This window comes from Lissotriton vulgaris, chromosome 2_1, assembly GCF_964263255.1.
Source record: "Lissotriton vulgaris chromosome 2_1, aLisVul1.2, whole genome shotgun sequence".
Classification (NCBI taxonomy): domain Eukaryota; kingdom Metazoa; phylum Chordata; class Amphibia; order Caudata; family Salamandridae; genus Lissotriton; species Lissotriton vulgaris.
Genome location: NC_141687.1, coordinates 515749994 through 515764997, shown reverse-complemented (window position 1 = coordinate 515764997; position 15004 = coordinate 515749994). Strand labels below are relative to the sequence as shown.

The following is a 15004-nucleotide window of genomic DNA, read 5'->3' as shown; positions in this document are numbered from 1 at the left end:
CAGATGCAACCTGGCCATAATCCCATCGCAATGACACAAAGGACCAGGCAGGCGTTGCAATGTTTCCATGTAGCATTTCACCAAATGAGTGTAACAATGAATTCAGCAACACGTGAGGCATTCCCTCTCGATCTCTCGGACACTGAGAGCTGCAGGGACTAGACAAGAGACTTTCGATCTCCTACTGACACATAGAGGTGGGCTGGGATTCACTTATACACAATATTCAACAAGCATTGCAAATGCATTAGGTCTCACATTTGTTGGCGCTACTGGCATTGTAAATGGCAATGTTTTTTACTTCTGTATTATGAAGTGTTTTATGTGGTGTGTTGTGGAATTATCTATGTTGTATTGGATTAGTTAGTTGTGTAATAGTGTGGCGTGGAATTGTGCGGTGTGGGGTGGATTTGTCAAGTGGGTTTGTGTATAGGAATTATGTGGTATGGTGTGTTGTGGAATTATGTGGATAGTAATTATGTGTACTGGAATTATTAAAGTGAGATTGTGTGTTTTGTAGTGTAACTATGTGGAATGGAATTTTGTGTTGTGGAGTGGTATGTAGTGGAGTTTAATTATGTGGTTTGCGGTTGAGGGCTCCCTTCCCTTGCACACAGAGACCTATAAATATTACTTTTAAAATTACTTAATGCACAAGTTACTACTTGTGTAACAATATATCTGTAAGAGACATTAGTTAGTGATAGATTCCTTACCTTAGAATATCCCCAGGCATCACACTGGATCCGGAAAGTTTTGCTAAGCAGTACCCCTGGGCATCAGTACGTGGTGTCCTGCGGCTCCGTGTCAGTCGCTGGCATCGTATGCGCCGAGATGACGACACGGGTACTACTTAGGTGTCACCCATGCGCGCTGGCATAATAATATTAATAAGCCATTTGTTAAGCGCCTGGTTACACAAAAGAACAGTGCGTCCCCGCGCTGACTACTGCTAGATTTCAGGAGGCAGATGATGACAGAGCCAAAAAGAGGGAAGGTTTACGTAGTAGGAAACAAACGTTTTGAGTTTCCCCCAGAATCTGGATTTGGAGGGTTCCATTCGGAGGTGGAGCGAGAGTTCATTCCACTGTTTAGAGGCCAGGTACCTAAAAGAACGACCACCCATCTTGGCTCTGGTGATACTGGGAAGTTTGAACAGCATCGCGCCGGACGATCTCAGATTCCGGATAGGGCGATGTGCAATGAGGAGGTTCTTTAAATAACCTGGGCCTTTGCCCTGGGCGATGCGGTGCGCAAAACAAAGGACTTTAAATGTAATCCGTTCCCTGACTGGGAGCCAATGGAGCTTGGCCAGAGCGGTCTTCCCCGAAGCTCTGCGAGGAAGCCCGAGCACAAGGCGTGTGGCGGCGTTCTGAACGCACTGAAGTTGGTGAAGGCCTTTCTTACTCAGACCTACAAGCAGAGCATTCCCATAGTCAAGGTGGGGGTCACCAGGGCATGGACAATAGTCTTTCTGGCTCCAGTAGGAAGGAGATCTAAGACCTTCCGAAGGACCCTCAATATGCCGAAGCACCTACCAGTTACCTTGCTGACGTGAGACTTGTAAGAGAGGTCTGAGTCAAGCAATACTCCAAGATTTCTTACCGAAACCACAGGAATAGGAGGACTGCCCAATTCGGTGTGCCACCACATGTGAGACCAAGCTGATGCTGCTTTCCCAACCACCAGCAGTTCTGTTTTTTCGCCATTAAGGCGCAGGCAGTTGTTGTTCATCCATGATGCCACTGATGACAGACAGTTAGAAACGTTAGTGGCATCTTCTCTGTGGTCAGGCGTAAGCTTGAATATCAATTGGGTGTCATCAGCATAGCTAACAATGCCCACCCCAAACGCCTCCACTACGTGAGCCAGGGGTTTCATATAGATATTGAATAAGGTAGGACTCAAACTCGAGCCCTGGGGTACCCCATGGCTCACCTTCCTGAGGGAAGATTTGAAGGGTGGGCAGTGCATCTGAAAGCTTCTATTGGCCAGGAAGGATCGTATCCAGGCTAATGCTGATCCTGCCACCCCCATATCAGAAAGACGAGACAGCAGCGTTGTCTGCAGCACAGTGTCAAAAGCTGCACTCAGATCTAATAAAACCAACGCTGCTGTCTCTCCTTCATCCACTATCTGTCTAAGGCACTCAGTGGAATAGAGAACGGCTGACTCAGTGGAGTAGCCAGTTCTAAATCCTGATTGTGAGGGATGGAGGAGGGCTTCCTCCTCAAGATATTCCATGAGCTGCCTGTTAACAACCTTTTCTACGATTTTTGAACAGAAGGGAAGAAGGGAAATGGGACGAAGATTTTGGAGTTGAGAGATATGGATGTTGGGTTTCTTTTTTAGAGGAATAACCTGAGCTGTTTTCCACGCGTCGAGTACATGGCATTCCTGGAAGGACAGTGTCACCATGTGACTGATATGGTCAATCAACATGCTCTCCATGACTCCTTTAAAGCGTGCCGGCGGGCACGCATCACAGGGAGAGCCAGATTGTATGCTGTTGACGATACATAGTAGTTCATGTCTTTCAGGAGTTTTAAAGCATGTGAGATGGGACTTCCTTATGAGGCTAGAGCTATCTCTTACGTCCACATGGTTACATGAAAGATCAATGCTATTTTTAAAGGTGGCATGGATTTTGTCGACCTTGTCTACAAAGAAATCCGCTAGAGTCACATATCTCATTAGAGTAAGTATCTTGAGCTTCAAGTCTAGATGGAACCGTGAGCTCCTTATAAATAACAAAGAGTTCTCTGGTGGGATTGTCCGCTAGCTCAATTCTGCTCTTAAGATAGATACTTTTCTCTGATCTCCTAGCTTCTGGTATTTTTTTAATTCCGTTCTATAACGTACTTTGTGTTCTGGAGCATAGTTTTTCCTCCAACTCCGTTCCATGGTTTTACATTTGGCTTTAGCTAATTTAAGTTTTTCTGAGAACCAGGGGGCAGTTCTAGATTACCTTGCCGGGGGTTTAAGTGTCCAGGGCGCTACCTCATCCAAAGCATTGGACATCCAATTCTCATAGCTGCTCCATGCCTCCTGTAAGGTATTGCCGGGGCAGGGGGTGTTCTAATAGGGCATTTTCAAACGTTTCTGGAGTAAATTTCTTCCATTCCCTGCGCTTCTGGGGTAGGGGTATCCTACGTCTAGTTCCTGAGGACACATTATCAATTTCGAATGGAATAATGCTATGGTCCGACCAAATCGTTTAGATCGGAGTTGAAACCTTAATACCCTCCCAATTAGCAAAAATAGGGTTCAAGAGGTGGCCCAGTTGGTGCCTGGGGGCTGTAGATAGCAGATTGACCCCCAGGGGTTTCAGTGCTGCAACCACAGCTTGTGCCTCTCTACACTCTAAATCATCAAAGTGGAGATTTAGATCACCCAAGATGAGAAACCTTTTATATCTGAGCGCTGATTGAGTTATCAGTTCCAGAAGTTGGTCCCCAAACTGTGCTGCACCTCCTGGCGGGCGGTATATCAGTAATCCATTAACAACATTTTTGGGTCCAACTCTTATGGTGAAGAAGCCGCTCTCACTATTAGGTAGTGTAGCCTTTAATAGAGTGCATTCCAAATCTGATTTATAAATGAGTGCTAACCCCCTTCCTCGCTGCTTATGTCTGTCTAATCTAAGTAGGCTGTAGCCAGGGGGGATGGCTTCGAGAGCATCCAAAGACGAGGCTTCGTCCATCCATGTCTCAGTGAGAAACAGTGCATCTGAGCCACTATTTCTCAACAGATCGTAAATCTCGGTTTTGTGTTTTTTCATGGATCTACAATTCAATAATAGCATATTTAACTTAGCTTCTTCCCTCCCATCCCTCCTCAAAAATGGAAGAATCTGGTCGCACATCTCGAAATAAGGGGGTAACGAAACAGCCTGTAGAGTATGGTAACAGCTGTTTTCCGGGCTCGGACATAAGGATAGTAAATCCTGCTTACTATAGTATAATGGGTCCCCATGCATACCCATCGGGCCTATAGGCTCTAAACATCCGAGGGGTCCTGCCCCTCGCCCCGGTCGATCGCGGACGGGCGCAGACGGGCAGGACTCTGGCTTGACTCCGGTGCGAATAGGGCACGCCCGCTGTACGCGTCCGCTGCGTGGATTCATGGCCGTATATTTTTATACCGGCGACTCGAGCGCCAGAAGAGGAGATCCCTATCAAAGATGGCCGCCGCTGCAATCTCAGCCCGTGCCCCAAGGGATGACGGTTTTGCATCAGTTCTGTACCCGACTTTCTGCACCAGGAATGCAGAGCCATGCAAGATACTGACCACTGGGGCATTGAAAACTAGGGCCCTGAAAAGGATGTCCTTAACCCTAGTAATCAGTTCGCAGAACGGGGAGGATGGGTGGGGCGGTAAGGAATCTATCACTAACTAATGTCTTTTACAGATATATTGTTACACAAGTAGTAACTTGTGCATCTGAAAGAGATACGTTAGTGATAGATTCCTTACCTTAGAATAGATACCCCAGCAATACCAACCCCGGTGGCGGGTCTGTGAACAAGATTACACCAGAAAGTCACGGAGAACAGAACGGCCAAAAAAGCTGCCTCTCCGGACTTGACTGTCAAGGCAGTAATGCTTGGTAAACGTGTGCAGCGAGGCCAATGTAGCTGCCTGAAAAATGTCCTGCAAGGAAACGCCGCGTCCCAAGGCAGTAGTGGCTGCCATTGTCCTGGTAGAATGGGCACACAGCCCCACAGGAGGCTCCAATGAGCAACAGTTCTTGATGCAGAGAATGACCCACCGAGAGATGGTCCGTTTTCGCACTGTCCGACCTTTTTTGGCACCCGCGTAGCCAACAAAGAGCTCGTCATTCACCCAGAACTGCTGTGTGAGCTTCAGATAGAACAAGAGCGCACGTTTTGGGTCCAGACGGTGGAGTCTCTCTGCCTCTTTTGAAGGATGCGGAGGCGGAAAGAAGGTGGGCAAAGTGATGGTCTGCCTGACAACCTTTGGTAAGAAAGAAGGACGGGTCCTTGAAACCATCTTGTCTGGATGAACAGAAAGGAAAGGAGGTTTGGAAGAAAGAGCCTGGAGCTCACTCACTCTTCTGACAGAGGTGATATCTACCAGGAAAGCCATCTTGAGAGTAAGAAGACGCAAAGGACAGTTATGAAGGGTCTCAAAAGGAGCGCACATCAGATATGTCAAGACAAGGTTTAAGTCCCATTGAGGCATGATGAACGGCACAGGAGGAAATGTGTGCATAATGCCTTTCAGAAAACGTTTAACAACTGGGGACTTAAAAAGAGGCTGATCTGGAAGCCGTAGAAAGGCGGAGATGGCCAAAAGATAACCTTTGATAGTGCCCAAAGCAGAGCCCTGCTGGGCCAAGGTAAGAAGGAACAGAAGAACCTCAAAAAGAGGGGCAGAAAGGGGATCCACAGACTTATCTGTGCACCATGCCACAAACTTGATCCACCTGCAGGCGTATACCGTTTTTGTGGAGGGATGCCTAACTGCCAGAATGACATCACAGACTTCGGAAGGAAGATCGAAAGCTGGCAACTGTCGCCGCTCAATCTCCACGCATGGAGGAGGAGGCTGGGCAGGTTCGGGTGAAGGACCGTCCTCTGCTGCTGCGACAGAAGATCCTCCCGAAGACGCAGTCGGCTCGGGGGATTGATCGCCATATTGAGTATCTTCGAGCCTTATCTGGAGCCACAAGAATGACCTGGATCAGGTCGCGCCTGATCTTCTTCAGCACTCTGGGCAAAAGTGGTATAGGTGGAAAGGCGAACAACAGACCGCAGCTCCACTTGTGTCGAAAAGCGCCGCCGAGCGCCTCCCTAGAAATCACAATGTGCAGAACTGATGACATTGCGCGTTCTCTTTGGTGGCGAATAGATCTAACCAAGGCTCTCCCCACTGCAGAAAGAGACCTTGCGCCACATCCGAGTTCAGACGCCATTCGTGATCCATCATGCACCGGCGGCTGAGTTCGTCTGCCCTGGCGTTCAGAGAACCTGCCAGGTGTTGAACCACCAAGGTAATGCCTTGATGCTCCAGCCATTGCCAGAAGCACAGAGCCTCCTGGCAGAGGGTCCACAACCCCACCCCACCCTGTTTGTTGCAGTACCACATGGCAGTGGTGTTGTCCGGGAACACCTGCACTACACTCCCCCGGACAGAGGGGGAATGTAGTGCCTTCAGTGCTAGACGAATCGCCCGTAGCTCCAAAAGGTTGATATGGAGTCGGGACTCCGCCGGAGACCAGAGGCCTCTGATCTCCCCCTCTCCCAAGTGGCCTCTCCATCACAGGAGGGACGCATCCGTCACCACTGTGGGCTCCGGTTGGGGAAGGGAGAGGGATCTGCCATTGACCAAATCGTGATTCATGAGCCACCACTGCACGTCCGATGCAGTGCCCTCCGAGACAAGGATGTGATCGGACAGGTTGCCCTGATGCTGTGCCCACTGGAACTTCAGGTTCCACTGCAGAGCCGGCATATGCCATCTGGCATGTGTACCTGCAGGATATAGGAGGCCATCAGGCCCAGAAGCTGGAGAGCCATCCTGACTGAAACCCAGGATATAGGCTGAAAGATCGGAATCATAGCCTGAATATCCCGGATTCGCTGCTCCGGAGGATAGAGTAGAAACTGCATCAAATCCAGAGCTGCTCCGATGAAGGGGAGCTTCTGAGAGGGACTCAGGTGCGACTTCGGCACATTGATGGAAAGCCCCAGCAAGTGCAGGAGGTCGGCCGTAATCTGAAGGTGGTTGATGACTGCATGAGGGGCGAGCCCGCCTTCAACAACCAGTCGTCGAGGTAGGGGAAGACTGACACCCCTGACCTGCGCAGATGAGCTGCGACCACGTGAACTCCCGAGGAGCGCTGGTAAGGCCAAAGGGGAGCACGGCAACCTGAAAATGCTCTGGGCCTACCGTGAACCGCAGGTAACGCCAGTGGCCGGCAGGACGGGAATATGAAAATATGCGTCCTGCAAGTCCAACGCTACCATCTAGTCTCCAGGGTCGAGGGCAGCCAAGACCTGAGCCAGAGTCAACATCTTGAACTTCTCCTTCCGGAGAAAGCAATTAACATCCCTGAAGTCCAAGATGGGGCGCAAGCCGCCTTTGTACTTCTTGGGGACCAGAAAGTAGTGGGAATAACTACCATGTCCTACTTCCGGCTCCGGAACGCACTCAATGGCCAACTTGGCCAAGAGGGCTGTGACTTTTAGTTGGAGAAGCTCAAAGTGATCCCCGACATGCGGTGGAACTGAGGTGGCATGGCCTGGACGGTAGACTCAAAGGGGAGGGAGTAGCCCCTCCGGACGAGCTGCAACACCCACTTGTTGGTAGCGACAGAATGCCAATGGGGAAGGTGATGGCGAATCCTGCCACCAACTGGGGTCCTGAAGCTCAGACTAGGAAGACTTCTAGGTAGACATCGCGGGCGGTGGGGCGCTAGAGGGCGCACTGCAGAATGGCCGCACTGTCGTGAGGCTCCTGCTGCCCGGAGCTATCATCCGCCTAGGGATCCTGATTACCATCGCTGCGCCCTGATCTGACCCTATAGATCTACTGGGGCATCGACTGACCACCCACGGTCCAACTCCTGGTCCATTCGGAGGTTGCTGGCCGAAGTTACGAGGGTTCCAAGTTTCCCCGACTTGCGCTCTGGAGGTCGGGTGTTCCTCAGCCCGGCGTCATCATTCACGCCAGCCCGTGGCTCGGCACGTGCGGTGTAGGCCCTGCTCTGCCCCTCTTCACCGGGCACGCTTGCTGGCCGGGCAAGCTGTTGGATTCTCTTTTCCATTGGACTGATTTTTCGGTTCCTACATCTGCCTGCCCAGGTACCATTGCTTACGGAGACACAGCGGATCTCCTCCTGGTCGTCTGGGGGATAACCCCTTTGGTCTGGGAGCGGTGACGGCCATTTTTTCGCCGTTGGGAGTGGCGGGGCGCGCTGGCCTGCTCGTGCCCCCAAGGTTCGGTTTTTTGTCCGTGACCTTTGTCCGGCCTACATCCTGACTCCTATTTGCTTTTTTCTCCCGCTGCACTACTAGCACATTATTATGGGGAAGCCGGACGCTAAACAATCCAAGTTGTCCTTTGACTCTGGGGTGGCTAGGAGGGGAACGAGATTGCTCCAGGATGCTGGGACTTCGCGGTCACCCCCCCCCGCCTGTCGCTGATGGTGTGCCGCAGCCACCACCACCGGACTTTCCCCAGATGATGCAGGAGATGAGGCAGGGGTTTGCCACGATAGTGGACAAGGTGGACAAGATATCGTCGCGCATGGATGCGGTGGTCCAGAAGTTGGACGTGCATGAGGAGCGCCTGACAACGGCGGACCAGCGCATTTCGGACCACGACGACACGGCAGCTACCCATACCACCCAACTGGCGAGAATGGACAATATACTGCGTGACATTGCCGCTAAGAATGAGGAGTTGGAGGCGAGGAGTAGGCGCAATAACGTTCGCATTGTAGGTGTGCCGGAGTCCACAAATGTGGGCAAGATGGAAACTTATGTGGAGAGACTACTGGTGGGCGCCATTGGGGCGGAAGCATTCTCATCCCAGTTCATCGTCGAGAGGGCGCATCGGACACTGGGACCTCGGCCGGCCTCTGGGGCCGTACCGCGCCCCATCATTGCGCGTCTTTTGAACTATCGTTACCGGGACGCTGCCCTCCAGGCTGCCCGCACTAATCGGGCCCTCTCCTTCGATGGGGTGTCTTTCACCATGTACCCCGACTTCACGCCGATGGTGCAGGACCAGGGTCGTAAGTTCCTGGGGGTGAAAAAGAAACTTCGAGATCTACAAGTAGACTACGCATTGCTTTACCCTGCCAAACTTAGAGTGACGCACCAGGCTAAGCAACATTTTTTCACCAACCCACAGCATGCTGAGGATTTTGCAAAGCGCCTCCAGCGCGAACGAGCGGCTGCAGATCGGAGAGGCGATCGAAACCCTGAGGATGAACATTCGGCGGCTGAGGAGGAGGTCGCCTGATCATGGTGACTTTGTTCTTTGTTTTTCCCGTTTTTTTTGGTGCTGGAACATTCTGAACGCAGGCCTTTTTGCACTGACTTCTACTGACTTCCTTGCCTGCATTTGTGGCCTAACTGCTATCCGCTTCTTTTTTGTTGTTGCGGGGGTCATGTCTTGCCTGAGGTGAGAGTGTATGTATGGTTTCTTGGGGTCGGTGTGGAACCGCAGGATGGTGCTATCTGGTTTCGCGCTCTGGGCACCCACCCCCCGCGCTGCGCCTGGGGCCGTTTGATACTCGTTGGCTCGAACACTGGCGTGGTGTGAGGGAGTGGTGTCGTGCACCTCTAGAAGGTTCCCCGGAGGGTGTACCCCACTTGTACCTTTGGTTTGGATTCTAGTCCTTAGTTGGTTGACTGGATGTGTGTTGGGGAACGGGGGGGAGGGGGTGGGGGTGCGCATGGCCTGATAGTTGGGGTGTCATCAGGTGGGTGGGTGGGGTGGGGACGAAGCTGACCACGCTTGCTTGCCCAGGCCTCATGGGTCAGTGTTTGGATCGCTGCTGCTGCCTGTGTGCACAGGCGAGGCCCCGTGCCCGCTGCTTCGGCTGGTCCATTTATCCTTTCAGCGGTGTTGGTCCTGGGGCCCTTGCCCAGTCCGCCGGACGGAACGGCCGCCATCTTTGGCGTCCACGTGGCGTTGAGCGCTTGGCACGAGGAACGCGTGCGCGAGCTGTGGGCCGTGTGAGCTGGGTTGGCTGCGTGCTGCGCGCAATGCTTTCTGAGTGCTTGCTGCATGGATGGTTCAGCTGGGGGGGGGGTTGTTGTGGTTCTGGTTGCTTGGTTTGGAGATGGCTGGGATGTGTGTGGAGTGTATGCGGGGGGACGACTGCTCCCTGGGGTGGGGTCCTGTCGCTGGCTGTTGCTGGGCGTCGGATGTTACGTATTTGCTTGTTGGGTCCTGTGGGGCCCGGAAACTGGCTAATGTCGACTGCTGTTATAGATCAGATATCGATTTTGTCCTGGAATGTACGGGGACTTAACGATGCCAGGAAATGTCGTAGTGTGATCCAGTATTTGGACAGGCATGCTATTCATGTTGCCCTCCTCCAGGAGACGCATCTGCGTCCCGCTTCTTCCCCCAGCTTTGGTGGGAGGTGGGCTGCGGCCAGGATGTTTGCTTCATACTCTTCTTATGCTCGCGGGGTTGCCATCCTTGTTAAAAGATCACTCGCATTTCAAGAACTGGGATCTATGGGGGATCCTGAGGGGCGCTATGTGCTACTGTGGGGGCGGCTTGGGCAGAACACTGTGCTGTTTGTTAATTGCTATGCTCCCAATGTTGATACGCCAACCTTTTTTGTTACATTGTGGGGTCATGTGCTTGCTGTTGATGCCACTTACATTGTTTGGGGGGGGGGGATTTCAATTTTGCATTTCATGCCCAGTTGGATAGATCGGAAGGGAGTCCTCAATATAATGTGCAAGCTAGAGAAGTTCTGCGTGGGGTTGTGGAGGAGGCTGGTTTGATCGACAGCTGGAGGTACACCCACCCTGCCACTAAGGAGGGTACTCATTACACTACACATGCGCGTTCATGGGCGAGGCTGGACTATGTGTTTCTCTCTAGAGGGTTGGTGGCTGGCCTGCGGGAGGCTGCACATCTGGCTCGTACGTATTCTGATCACTGTCCGGTGAAGGTCGTTTTTATTTATCTGTCCCCGGGCTGCACAGGCCGCGCCCGCCTTGGCGCCTGTTTCCGACTGCTTTGCTTGACCCGGTGTTCAAGGAGGAGCTTGGCGAGGAGGTGGAGGCGTTTTTCCCTAGAAACAAGGGCTCTGTTGACAGTGTCGAGGTTATATGGGAGGCGTTCAAGGTTACGATCCGTGGAGTCACGATTTCTAAAAGTTGTGGTATGCTTAAACTGATTGTACGGACCCTCGGGGGCTTGGAAGCTGACTTGCGAGACTTAGAACGCAGGATGCAGGTTGACTCTGATCCCGATCTTCTGGCCCAGTTCCGTACTAAACTCTCCGAGTATGAAGAGGAGGCCGCCAGAGAGGCTAAACATAGGGGAAAGTACTGGACGGCGAGACGATACTGCGAGGGGGAGCGGCCCGGTAAGGTCCTCGCTGCCCTTACTAGACATCCAAGGCATGGGTTGGACGTGCTAGAATTGGTGTTGCCGGATGGCACTCGCTGTTGGGACTCTGCGGAGATTCAGCGCACTTTTATTGACCATTACGCACACCTCTACACGACACAGCAGACTGGTGAGACACGGTATGGCGGATTTCTTGATGAACTGGCACTTTGTTGGTTATCGGATGATCACCGAGCGTTCTTAGGTAGGCCCCTAGAGGTGGAGGAGATTAGGAATGCCATCATGTCTTTGAATAATGGGAAGGCCGCCGGTCTGGATGGCCTTCCTGCTGAATTTTATAAGTGCTACGTGGACATCATGGCCCCTGTTCTCCGCAAGGTTTTTGAGGAGTCCCTGGAGGAGGGGCGTCTGCCGAGCTCCATGCGGGAGGTCCCTGTTACGTCGCTGCTCAAGCCGGGGAAGGATCCGTTGGATGTGGGTTCCTATAGGCCCCTCTCATTGCTCAACTGCGATGTTAAAATTCTCGCGAAGGTCCTGGCGGTGAGACTTGCCGAGCTCATGCCCGTCATTGTACTACCTGATCAGTCGGGGTTTGTGCCCGGCCGTGCTACCTCCCACAATCTTCGCACCTTGTTTTCGCTTGTGTCGACCATTGCTCCTGATATTCCGGTTGCCGCCATCTTTCTTGATGCCACTAAGGCGTTTGACTCCGTTGAGTGGGGCTATCTTATTGATGTTCTCTGTCGTATGGGCTTCCCCCGGATCTTCATCTCATGGGTTAAGCTCTTATATACTGATCCGATGGCGAGGGTGGTGGTGAATGGGGTGCTATCCCCCTCGTTCCCTCTCACAAGGGGGACCAGACAGGGATGCCCCCTCTCGCCCCTCCTATTTGCCATTGCCATTGAGCCTCTGGCCTGCAGAATTCGTCAGCTTCACCAGCAGAGCGCCTTTAACTGTCTTCAGCGGCAGGTCGGAATTTCTTTATACGCTGACGATGTCACACTTTATGTTAAAGACCCTGAGAACAATCTTAATTCGCTCTTGCGGGAGTTGGTCGCTTTTGGGGGTGTCTCCGGTGTCCATATTAACTGGCGGAAGTCCCAACTTTTCCCCCTCACTGCGGCTGTAGCTAGGTTTCCCCTAGATTACCCTCTGGAATGGTGCGATTCGGAGCTGCGGTATCTCGGCATTGTCGTGTCCTTGGATAGAGAAGAAACGGTTCGGCTTAATTATGGTGTGGCTATTACTAAACTTGCAGACGACGTCACTAGATGGATGTCCTTGCCTCTTTCCATGGCCGGTAGGGCGTCACTTATCAAGATGGTAGTTTTGCCCCGCTTTTTGTACCTCTTTCAAAACCTTCCATACCATCCTGGTGCCTATTTCTTTCGCAGACTTCGCTCTGAGCTCATACGATTGTTCTGGGGGGGCAAGCAGCCGTGGGTGGCTTGGGCTACCCTTACATTACCCTATTCTGATGGCGGATTCGACGTCCCTGACTTTGAGCTTTATTACCTTAGCGCTCAGACGCATTACGCATATCACTGGATGCGCCCCACGCCGTTTATGCCCCAAATTGCTGCTGAACATTGGGTTGCCCACCCGCTCCCACTGGAGGTTTTAGTATTGGGCAAGGTGTCCGATGTGGAAACGCCTCGTACGACGGTGACGTGCACGGTAGATACTTGGAAACGGGTGGCTCAATTGCTGGGCGTCTCCTTTCTTTATTCGCCGGCCATGCCTCTGGCTTATCACCCTGATTTGTCTCTGTTGCTGGAAACGGGGTTTCAACGGATGTGTAGGCGGCTCGGTATTGTCACGTGGGGTGACTTGTTTCATGAAGGCACCTTCCGTACGCAGGCTCATTTCTTCGGAGTAGCTGCCTGCTCCCCTTTGGAGCTGTTTTACTTTGTCCGCTTGCGGCAGGGCATGCGTGCATTGTTACCAGATTTCCCTTCGGAGCCGGAGGTTACCCTGCTGTTGGTTTCAGATGGGCGACACCTGGTGTCGAAATTATACGGTGCTATTCGCCGGCAGCGTTCGGTCCCGGCCAATCGGGTGCGCGAGCAGTGGGTTGCTGAGTTGTGTGCCCCTATTACTGACGAGCAATGGAAGTACTGCTGTGGACTCACGGCCAATGTCTCCTCCAGTTGTCGCCTTAAGATTATCCACTACAAATTTGTCCAGAGGTACTATTACACCCCGGCGAGGAAACTTCGGTTTCACTTAGCGGAGGATGACAGATGCGCTAGGTGTCGAGCAGAAGGCGCTGACTTTCTGCACTTGGCTTGGAGTTGTGCGGGGGTGCTGGAATATTGGACTCTGGTCCATGAGGCCCTGCAAATTATGGCGGAGGATGGGGTGACATTTGACCCCTTGGTGATGCTGCTGGGTTATTCTAAGGACGTGCCTGCCTCTCATCGCAGATTTGTTGACGTGGTCCTGCTGCTGGCTAAGCGTAGGGTTGCTTGTTGCTGGGGTCGTGGCAGGGTACCGCGCTTCCAGGATTGGTTGAATGACCTCATATACTGCCAGGACCAATATAACATCTACTCTGAATTGATGCCTGTCAGATGCAGACCGAAGGACTTTTGGAGCCCGCTCCAGGTGTACCTCCTAACTAGAGCTGTGCAGGATTCTGATTCTGAACATGGGGACCGTGTAGGGGTTGGTTGACAGCAGTAGGGTGTGCTGGGATTTCATTTTACATTTGCTGATCCTTAAGTATCGAGGGAGGGACCGGGGGCTGTGGTTCCTCTTATGACAATTGGATGGTAGAAATTGCGATAGGACCCCTGTCAGGTTTTCTCTTGGCCCTTCTATCTGAGTCACCTTTGTTTTATTTTTTATGAGCTAATAGAGTATGTCCGTAATGTATTGTCTTCTTAGCTTGCCTGTGCATCCTGGATCATTTCTTTCTCATATGCATTGTACATTCCATTGTGGCTATATGTGTTGACTGATATGCTACCCTGTACTTGAAACTTTTATTTTTCGAGTCTGACGTACCATTGTAATGGCCATCTATGACTGTATGAATCATGTATGCACTTCCTTTGTCCTTGCTTATCTCCAAATAAAGGTTTAAAAAAAAAACATCGCGGGCGGTGGTGGACTGAACCTCACGCCGGCAAACGGAGCCACCTTGGCGTCCGCCACGCCCACAGGCACGCTGAGTCTGGTTCTGCGTGGGCTTCTGACCGAACGAACGGCCAGGGGTGCCTCTGCCATGGAAGGAATGAAATGTGGACATGGCTGGGCGCGTGGTGGAAAGGCCCAAGGACTTGGCCGTAGCTCGGGAGTCCTTAAAACACTCCAGTGCTGTGTCGGCCTTATCACCAAACCGGCGAGTGCCATCAAAAAGCATGTCCATGAGCGAGCTCTGAACGTCCACGAAGAACCCAGTGGACCTCAGCCAGTCGTGGCGCCAAAGCGCCACAGTCGTGCAAATTTCCCTACCGAGGGAGTCTGCGGTGTCCAAGCCACAACGAATGGCTAATCTAGCTGCGTCCTTAACCTCAGCCACAGCCTGAGACAGCACATTCTGGACATCCTCCGGGCACAGAGGCAACACCTCAGCAACAGAATCCCACACCACGTAGGAATAGTGGCTCAGAAGGCATGCGGTGTTCACGGACCGTAGTCCTAAGCTGGCCGAAGAGAACAACCGCTTGCCAAACTGCTCCAATCTCTCAGAGTCCTTATCCAGCGGAGCCGTGGGAAAGGCACTCTGAGACGTAGAAGCTTGAATGAACAGACTTTCGGGTGTAGGATGAGTGTTGAGAAAGGCAGGGTCACCCGGCGATGACACCTGGCGACGTTCTTATCTACAGGGGCCCCCGTGGCAGGCCGTGACCAAGTGCCCAACAAGACTTCGGTGAGGGCATCATTAAAGGGCAGCAGCGGCTCTGATGAAGTAGACGCCGGC

The 15004-nt window shown here is 52.3% G+C and overlaps 1 protein-coding gene across 1 annotated transcript in view; it reads right to left on the bottom strand.

Moving 5' to 3' along the window:
- Window positions 1-15004, bottom strand: part of VPS8 (VPS8 subunit of CORVET complex) — a 1704823-nt gene that overhangs the window by 696230 nt on the left and 993589 nt on the right. The gene's annotated exons all lie outside the window — the stretch shown is intronic.